The sequence below is a fragment of the Callorhinus ursinus genome, unplaced genomic scaffold (genome assembly GCF_003265705.2).
Source record: "Callorhinus ursinus isolate GAN/ISIS: 27379988/994484 unplaced genomic scaffold, GSC_fseal_2.0 scaffold12, whole genome shotgun sequence".
Taxonomy (NCBI): domain Eukaryota; kingdom Metazoa; phylum Chordata; class Mammalia; order Carnivora; family Otariidae; genus Callorhinus; species Callorhinus ursinus.
The window spans coordinates 81,317,913-81,327,811 of NW_027397074.1; the positions used below are offsets into that span (position 1 = coordinate 81,317,913).

Below are 9,899 nucleotides of genomic sequence, written 5' to 3' on the forward strand. Positions count from 1 at the left end.
ATAACTGAATAATTAAATAAGTTATAATACATTCTTGTAATGGTATACTACTGAGCCATAAAAAAGAATGAACTTTGGTGATATCCAACAACAAAGATGAATTTCAGAATAATTATGCTGGAAAGAAGCCAGACAATAAAAGATACATATCTATGACTCCATTTACATAAAATTCTAGAAAATTCAAATTAATCTGTTGAGACAGAAAGATTTGAGGTTGCCTAGAGATGGGAATTAGGAAGACAGAGAGGCATGAGGGATGGGTACAAAGGCACACATGTAAACTTTGGGGATGATGGATATTTTTATTATCTTGATTGTTATGGTTTCACTGTGTGTGTGTGTGTGTGTGTGTGTGTGTGTGTGTGTATGTCCACACTGACCAAACAATATGCTTTATATATATGCAGTTAATTTTATGTTAGTGATATTTCCATAGAGTTAGGAAAAATTATTCTTGCCCTGTTCATGATCAGAATACACACAAACATTCTGTTGTGGAAACTATGTCCTATTTCCTCTCCCCTATGTGACCAAGATTCTATTCCAATAATCATGTAGCTTTTCTGTTGGGATCTTTTTTTTTTTTTTTTCTGTTCAGAAAGCATTTTATTGTTGCTCCAAGTTTAGGAATTTTCACTGACAGAAAATCAACACTTTCAGACAACTTCCCGCATGGCCCTGCTCAGCTTCTGAATCTTGGTTTTCGCAGGCATATCAGCGTATCTCTCTCCAATACGGACAATCATTCCACCCATGATTGACGGGTCAGTCTTAACTTCCAATTTCAAGACTTGGCCTTTACTTAGGAAGCTCTTCAGGACCGTTTTTAATTCAGTAAGAGTGGATTCATCTAAAGGAGATGCAGTAGTCACTGTGCACGGTACTTCTCCTCGGTGGACGCTCATCATGGTTGAAAAGGCAGAGATGACTCCAGGGGTATTGTACAAGCGACCATTCTCAGCAAGCAAATTGATCAGGTTGGATGTGAGGGGAGAGAACCTCTCTTTTGCGCTCATGTCACTTAGGTTTTTCACTTTCACGGAACGCTTTATATAGGGATTCATAATGGAAGCAGCCATTTTGGGTTCCTTCAAGATTTGTGCTACTCTCAACAATTCTTTCTCTACTTGTTCCAGTTTATTCTGTTTAGATGCAGCAGAATAAAGAGCAGTGGCATAGCGACCTTCGATACCATATACCTGAACAGGTGGCTGCACGAGCTTGGAAAACGGCCTGACCACAGTCATACTAAAGCATCGCACCTGCCGGGACAGCCCGGACACTGCTGGGACGGCCATCTTCTCTGGGTGGCTGTAGGTCCTGTTGGGATCTTATAGACTAAATTCTTTCATTGGAAAGCTGAAAACCATTATTCAAAGATTCCATGTATGTTTCCTACTAGAGTGGGCAACAAGAGAGATTCTTGAGTGAGATTTGGAGGACAGAATTAAGGCAGCAGCTGCTTTATAACTCATCCCTATTGTAGCTTATCAGCTAGCTCATGTCATTGGTATGGGACAGCTACCTATCCTACAATGCTCCTTCTTCCTCTGGGTCTTCTTTCAGCTCTTTCTTCTGGTCCAGAGTTGTGTTCACTACAATAATGAAGGGCACCAGCTTCCCCTGCAGGACTTCCTTACCCTCAAGATTACAGGCAACAGGAACTGACTCACATTTCAATCCATCCTCATGGATTCTAGCTCAGGCTCGGGTTGCAGGCTACCCTTGCTCTCCTGTATTTACACATGTCTTCCCTTCCCAAATGCCATCTTTGTGTATCTAAATCTCTAGCATCAGACTCTAAACTTACATGAGTCTGAATTTTAGATAGGTAGATTTTAAAGCTTCAGCCACTTTGAAGAAGGTTTCATTTTCATCTTGGATCCATGATCCTATTTCTTGAGAGGGGAAAATTTTAAGTATGCATTCACAATGCTGCCACCCATGGAAGCCTGCCTCAATCAGTTCAAAGCTTGCTTGTGGATATAGGCTGTGTCCTACAGAGACCCCTAGACCGCTAGATTTAAAGATGGCAGGCAGAGCAAACCACATTACTGTGCTATTTAGAACCAATGCTTTGTATTACCTCCCAGTCATGCCTCGGTGGATTCGTCACCCTGAGTGAGTCATTGACTTTAATTACCCCACAGCACAAGGCAGAAATGTTCATGAGAATGGATGATTTTTACTTATATAGCTTAATTTTCCCTTTATTCCCTGTGGAAGGCCTTAGAACTAGTCCTCCCTCTCTTTGTGATTTTGCCAGCAGAGTATATTTTTCTTTTTGTTTTGCAGTCTTTAAAATTTAACTTTGTGCTGAACACAATGAAACAGGCTTCCACCAATTCTGTCCCTTGCGTCTGTGCAGATTACCATGTAGATGAAAGAAGAAACCATGTTGTGCATTCAGTTTGTGTTTTTGACCATCTGACCTATATTAGGATTCAGCATTCCTAGATGTGGGTAAAGCACAATTCTTAGGGGCCATTGAATGAAGTCAGCTTATGTGGTACTGTCTGTTTTTGACCTCATTCTCTTCCTCTACCCCAGAGGGAAATCTTAGGAAGGGGAGAGCAGTTGCACACACAGAAATTAACCCATGAGTTAGGACTCTTTTTGTTGTAAAGCCAGCTAAATTGAACTTAAGTTAAAAAAAAAAGAAGGAATGTATTTCCTCATGAGGAGTGTGTCAGTATTTAAGTAAGTGTGTATGTAGGTGTGATGAAAATGGAGCTTTTGTTCTAGGAGAACAGTTGGCTTTGAGGACCTCCCTCGCCTCTCCACAGTCGTGTGCATATCTTGAAAGGTCTCAACTGTCAGTACTACTCTAAGAACATGAAATCACCGAAGAGAACTATACACTGCAGAAAGGAATTTCATTATGAATCAAAACTAGAGAAAAGCTAACCTGTTTATCATCAATTTGGATAGATTCAGATACAGCTGGAGTTTCCTTTGACTAATTAAGTTCCTTTCCATCTTGTTTTATTAGAGATAGGAACAAAGGAAGCCCTTCTGTAAGTGTTGGCATTTTTTTTTTTACAACCTGATTTTAATGGTAATATTGGTAATATCAGTACTTTAAGGAAGTAAAAGTTACTATTCAATTAATCTTTTTTTTTTCCTGTTAGGACATCTGAACTTTGTTATAAATCATTTCTATCTGGTAGAGTGAAGTATACAAAGATGGGATCAAAATGGATAGAATTTAATTTCAGATTTTCCGCTGGATTTAAATTCGTCTATTACTATTACTCTTTCTAATCCCCTGTTTTCATGACTGTGAATCGAGAGACTAGATTAGATTCTCAATAATTTTCTCTACCCAAAAACTAATTATTATTTCATTCTAATACATGTAAAATATTACCCACTTTCAGTTATATCATTATATCATTAATATGACAGCCAAATTAATGCTATCAGTGAACTAATTCTTCCATACTAGGTTTCAGGTAGCTCAACATCAAAAAATATTTTCCCAGCTCTAAAATCTTTTATCTACTTTCTTCATACTTACCAGTGTCGTAACAATGAAACATGGCTGGGTGAGAACACTGGTAGCCTGAAGAAGTATAAAAGAGGGAGATAGGCTGTATTTTCAATTTTATTAAAATTCTTATTTTCAACTAGCTATCTGCTTTTTATGCTTGGCCTAATTTCCTTTTGGCTGTGGGCAACTTTTTGCAGGTTTTACAATCTCTTCATAAAACACAACCTATCCCATTATCACATTACATACCTCCATAGGCACGTGATATTTTGCTCAGCTTAGAGGTAGGGAGATAAAGTCTTCTTACAATCCACCCAGTCTGGTAAAGCAAGCTTTATAGTTGTTCTGTTTTATTATGGCTTTCCTTAATGTAAAACCTTGCAGTTATGTTTGCCACATTTGGTTCTCATTATAGTTGTCATAGGACAATTGGAATCCTGGGATTATGGAATTCAAATATAACTATACAGTCACTCATTTCTAATGTTGATGAGGGACTCTAATGCTTCCCTATAAAATGCACAGACAGTCTACAAGAAATAGATGGAGATTCATGTGATTGAATAAATATTGAAAATTAGAGAGAAGTTACGTATGTGGCTACCGAGTGTTTAAATTCAAATTTGGATCATTGAATCTCTAGTGAATAGATACTCCTTTAAATTTTTATCTTGTCATTGTAGGCTTGTGGTAAGTGCTCCCTAGGTCTGGTGTCCAGGAGAGCCAGTAGAATCTGAGAAATATCCTAGTGAAAACACAGATTAAAATAAACTGTTCACATGTCATTAGTTTAACAATTATTTTTTGAGTACCTACTATATGTCAATACCTACTCTTTGTTCATTGTTCTAGCAAATGAGATGCATGAGTAAACAAAGCAGATACAAGATCCCTGTACTCAACTATATAAGTAAGTTATATAGAATGTTAGAAAACAATACTAACACAGATAGAGCAAGATAAAGGAGATCAGAAATGTTGATTCTGGAATGTAGAGAATCGATTTTAAGTAAGTTTATGGAAGAAGATCTCACTAAAAATGTACTCTGAGCCAAGACTTGAAGAATAAAAGGGAGTTTGATATGCGGCTATCTAGGGAAAGAGGATTGTTGGCAGAGAATAGTTAGAGCAAAGGCAATAATTGGAATTTTCTAGGAACAGCAAAGGAGCAGTGGAGCTGCTCCACTGGAGGAAGTGAGGGGGAGAGTGAGAGGAAAGAAGGTAAGTCCCACCTTGGGCAAAGCGGGAAGAAGAAGAAGGGAAGAAGTCAGGTCGGGACACAGGGGTATATAAAAATTTCAGATTTTCCTCTGAAAGGAAGGGAGAAACATTTGATGACTTTGAGCTAGGTTTGACATAAGAATATGGCTCACATTCTAAAACAGTCGTTTTAACTGCTTTATTGAGAGTACTTGTATGGGGCAAGGAGGGAAGCAAGGACCTAATTAGGAGGCTACTGCAGTGATCCTAACCAAAACCAAAACCAAACAAAACCAAACAAGCAAACAAAAACAAAGGTGCTTGAACTAAAGTGTTAGAAGAGGAAATATGAGTAGTGGGCAAATTGTTGGTGTATTTTGAAGATATAGCCAACCTAATTTTTTGAAGGATTGGCTATATTGTAAGAGAAAGATCTCAAGGATAAATCTAATTTTTTTGGCTTGAGCTGTCAACTAAGATGAAGAATGCAGGTAAAAAACAGTTTTGGGGGATATCTGAGGTTCAGTTAGGATTATGTTAAATTTGAAATATAATATCCAAATGGAAAAGTTTATTAAATAATCAAGTATATATTTTTTTAGATATTCACTTACAGATATTTACTAGATACCCAAGTGGAAATGAATCAAGATTTGAAATATGAGTTTGGAGTTCAAAAGAGAGGTATCAGCTGCAGACATCAAATTTGGAATTTATTGGTATAAAGACAGATCCAAGAGACTGTATAGAAGCACCAATGTGGTGAGTATAGATGGAGTAGAGATCAAGGACTGAGTCCTGGAACACTTCAATTTTAAGAGGTCAGACAGAAAGGAGGATTAAGAAAAGGAGACGTGATAAGAAGAGAACAGCCTGATAGGCTATCAAGAGGGTGTAGTGTTCTGAAAATCAAAAAGAATATATCAAAGAGAAGGAAGGAATCAAGGAAGGGGTGATGGGTGCCAAGTATTGCTGGTGGGTGAGGTAAGATGCAGGATAAGAACTGACTGTTGGAGTTAAGAAACTGACGGTTGTTGGTGACTTTGACAAAATTAGCTTCATGCTGGTATGGGATGACTGCTTCCATGGAGGGGTTTGAAGGAGGCTGGAAAGAGGAGAGTGGGGTAAAGTGAGTTTGGACAGCTCTTTGATGAGCAGCAAGGAACTGCAACTGATAAGGAGGTAGGGTCAGAGGGAATTTTTCCTTTTCTAATGAGAGAAAAGCACAGCATATTTCTATGCTAATTAGAATAGTCATAGAGGAGGAAAAAATTGATTATGCTGGAGGGATAATTACTATGGCAAATATTAGAGCTGATGAGAGGGAGTAAGATCTAATGCCCAAGTGAAGGAAAGGGCTACCGTTATTGATCTATTCTATAGGCAAGACAGCAGAACACATATGAGTACACATACCATAGGTCTGAAGGTAGCTGTGGTGGTATTGTTGGCTTCAACTTTCAAGCAAGGCAGAATGAAGTAGGTAGAAGAAGTGGAAAAAATTGAAATTAATTGAAGAGAAATTAGGTAGATATACATAGGATTTTATCGTTACTTCATACGATATGAATTTTATGGAAATGCTTTCACATCTGATCTTATGACCTTACTCTTGTCCTCTGTTGGTAGAAATGTGAGCCAATGCACTGGTTTTCTAAGAGTTTTTTCACGCGCCCTTGTGTGCTGGAACAATATTCTGTTACCTCCAGAAATGGTAGTATGTGCCGTGCTAGGTATTTACTTTTGTGCTATGACTTTCATAATTAATTTTTTTTGGTAGTGACTTTGAGTCACTTGCATTAATTTTTGTTTTTAATATAGTTTTTCTTTTGGATGACAGCACTTTTGCAACCAAAGTCTTAAATATTTTACACAAAGAGAAACCAAATCTATTAATATCAGATTAATCAGCATATTTATTCTGGCCACAGATCAAGACTGTGTGATAACAGTGAGCAAGAAGAAAGAATCTTGCTATACAAAATAATACCATATGAAAATTAGCTGAATCATTAAATTCAACTCCTGTAGTACAGAACAGGAATTGGTGCATTCAGATAAATACTGGAATAAGAAGGCAAGTTGTTCTAATACATGTTAAATTCCTAAGAACAGACTTAGGGACATAACTGGTTAGGCACGTAGAAACCATACAGAAATGTTATCTCTACTAGTCTCATTAAGAGAAAGACATTTATAAATAGAATTTTGTAGATATCCTCATGCATTATTCGCACATTTACCTCACAAGGTAGGTTTTAAACCTAAACACCTATATTGTGATGTTACTGGTAAACTGAAATGCTGTTATTAAAACACCACAGATCAATAGTTCAACTTAGCAGTACCATTTGAATGGGAGAGCAATCCCTGTATGCATTTGGAGTTATGTGTTAAGGAAACTGCGTGTTATTTAAAAGCTTACTAAACAAATAACATTAAGTAGAGAAAACTGAATTCCCTTTTCAGACATGAAAATGTATTTTGTTATTATGAATAAGGAGTAAATTTCTATGCTATACCATTCCTTGCTATGATGTATTTTTCTTTAGTTTTTCCTCTGAATCCCAAATTCACCAGCATAAACAAACGTATCCATCCAATACCCTATCTATAATTTACACTTTGGCAGCTATATTTTTCCCTTCCATCCCCTCCTTTTTTCTTTTCTTTCTTTTTTTCTCTTTCTTTTTCTTTCTTTCTTTCTTTCTTTCTTTCTTTCTTTCTTTCTTTCTTTCTTTCTTTCTTTCTTTCTTTCTTTCTTTCTTTCTTTTCCTTCCTTCCTTCCTTCCTTCTTTCCTTCCTTCCTTCCTTCCTTCCTTCCTTCCTTCCTTCCTTCCTTTCTTTCTTTCTTTCTTTCTTTCTTTCTTTCTTTCTTTCTTTCTTTCTTTCTTTCTTTCTTTCTTCTTTTTTCCCCTTCCTTCCTTCCTTCCTTCCTTATTTTCTTTCTGTTTTTAGAATTACTCTTGCTCATAGGGGCACAATGTAGGTTAGTACTGAAGGAAAGCCAAAGCCAAGAGTTAAGTAAAACATGAATATATATCCAACACAATTACAGACTCAAAGGGACATAGTAGAAGGAAGTACAGAGTAGAGGGAAGGCAAAATATTTCTAGAAGGTGGTCCAAGTTTGAGTCTTAGCAATGTAAGTACTTTCAAAATGCTATGCATATAGCAAGACAAAACAAAACAAATTCATGACAGCAAATAATTATTTTTCTGGGTTGTATATGAGGTGATTAATTAAGCTCACAAGATGTGTAGGGCAAATAATGCAGTCAGAAATGTTTAAGCAATTTAGGATTTTCCTGGAAATATTCATTCCGTTAGTGAATATTGAGCACCTGCTAATCAAATTACTGTTAGAAATATTTCTTGTGCATAGCATTTACATTATTCCCTGTCATGCTTGTTAGTGAAGGTAGGATGATTAGACTATGGTGATCTAAGTCAAAGCTTTTGAAATTATTTCTGTACAGGTAAAATAACAGTATGAAAACCATTTCAATAGATGGAAATGTCCCTTTTAGTATAAAATCTAAAAAAAATTATACTGCATTTAAAGAAAATAAATTCTACGGATATTGACCTATAGATTTCTTCTTTTTGTTCCTCTGTTTTCCATGTTAACTTTGTACATATCTACAAACAGTATGTGGTTGTTTGCATGCTTGACTTTGAAATTAGGTTAAGATGTTCTTGAGGGCAGACACTAAGCTTATTGATCCTGATAGCTTAATGTGACATATTTGTAGGCTTTAGCACGTTATGTAGGAGTTGTAATCTATGACACAGACTCACCAATAGCAAGTAAACACCTGTGTAGTAAACATCTAAAAATACTTTGAAAACTGAACACATATTCAAACCGCAGCCTACCCGAAGGCAGGTTGGAACCTAAGGACTAAACTTAACCAGGTCTTGATAGTCAAACAGAAATACTATCATTCTCTATAAAATTGCAATAAAACACAGAGCTTTGACTTAATATACAAAATGCCCAAAATGAAATAAAAAATTACTCTGCATACAACAAATCTCAACTGACATAGAAAGACAATTAACACATGCTAATACTAAGATGATAAAGATGTTAAAATGATCTGATGCAGACATTAAAACAACTATTGTTAAAATGCTTGAATGACAGTCATGAACACTCCTTAAACATCTGCTAAAATAGATAAGCTCAGCAAAGAAAGAGAGCAAGTGAAGAACCAAATAAACTAAAAAGCATAATAACCAAAATTTAAAAAAAAAAAAAACTCACTGGAAGCACTCAACAGGAGAATAAAGATATAAGAGGAAAAAGTGAGTGAACCTGAAAATGGATCAATAAAAATTATCAAATATTAATAAAAATTGAAAAAATGAACAGAGTTTGAAGGACCTGTGGGGTTATAATACAATGTCTAATGCTCATGTTATTGGAATTCCAGAAGGAGTATAGTGTTGAAAAAAACATTTTTGAAGAAATAATGAAAATGTTTCAAATTTTACATAAAACTACAATTCAAGAATCTGAGGAAACCATCAGTAGGAAACCCAAATAATCTCTGTTCCTATATAACAATCAAATCCCTGAAAACTAAAGACAAATAAAAACCTTGAATGCAATCCCTAAAAAATGACTACTTACAAGGGAATCAAGATTCTAATGAGTGAACAGTCCTCATTGGAAACCATAACACCAGAACAGAGTGGCACTACATTTTTAGCACTGAAAAAAAACTGTTAACCCAAAATGCTGTGTCCAGTGAAAATATCCTTCAGCACTGAAGATAAAATAAAACATTCTCAGATAAGAGAAAACTAAGAGAATATGTAGCCAGGCAAACTGACCTACAATAACTACCAGAGAGAACTTTTAAGACAGAAGGAAATGATTCTGGAAGGAAACTTGGAACATCACTAAGGAAGGATGCACAAAAGAAAAAGTAAATATTGGGTACATAGAATAGCTATTCTCTCAAGTACTTTAATATGAGTTTAATGGTTTCAGGGTATGTATATGTAATTTCTATGACAATTATAGCATAAAGGGACCTAAAAAGTGATAGTATTTCCACACTATAATAAAAGTGGTGAAGTATTGATTCTAAATAGACTGTAAAATTACATATGCATTTCATAATCCCTAGAGAAGCCATTAAAATATAAAAAGATGTATAGTCAAAATCAAACTAAAGGAATTAAAATGGAA

The 9,899-nt window shown here is 35.8% G+C and overlaps 1 pseudogene; it reads right to left on the bottom strand.

Annotated features, from left to right (window-relative positions):
- Window positions 1-582: 582 nt before the first annotated feature.
- LOC112811004 (ATP synthase peripheral stalk subunit OSCP, mitochondrial pseudogene) lies at window positions 583-1,317 on the bottom strand (annotated as a pseudogene).
- Between the last annotated feature and the right edge of the window lie 8,582 nt (window positions 1,318-9,899).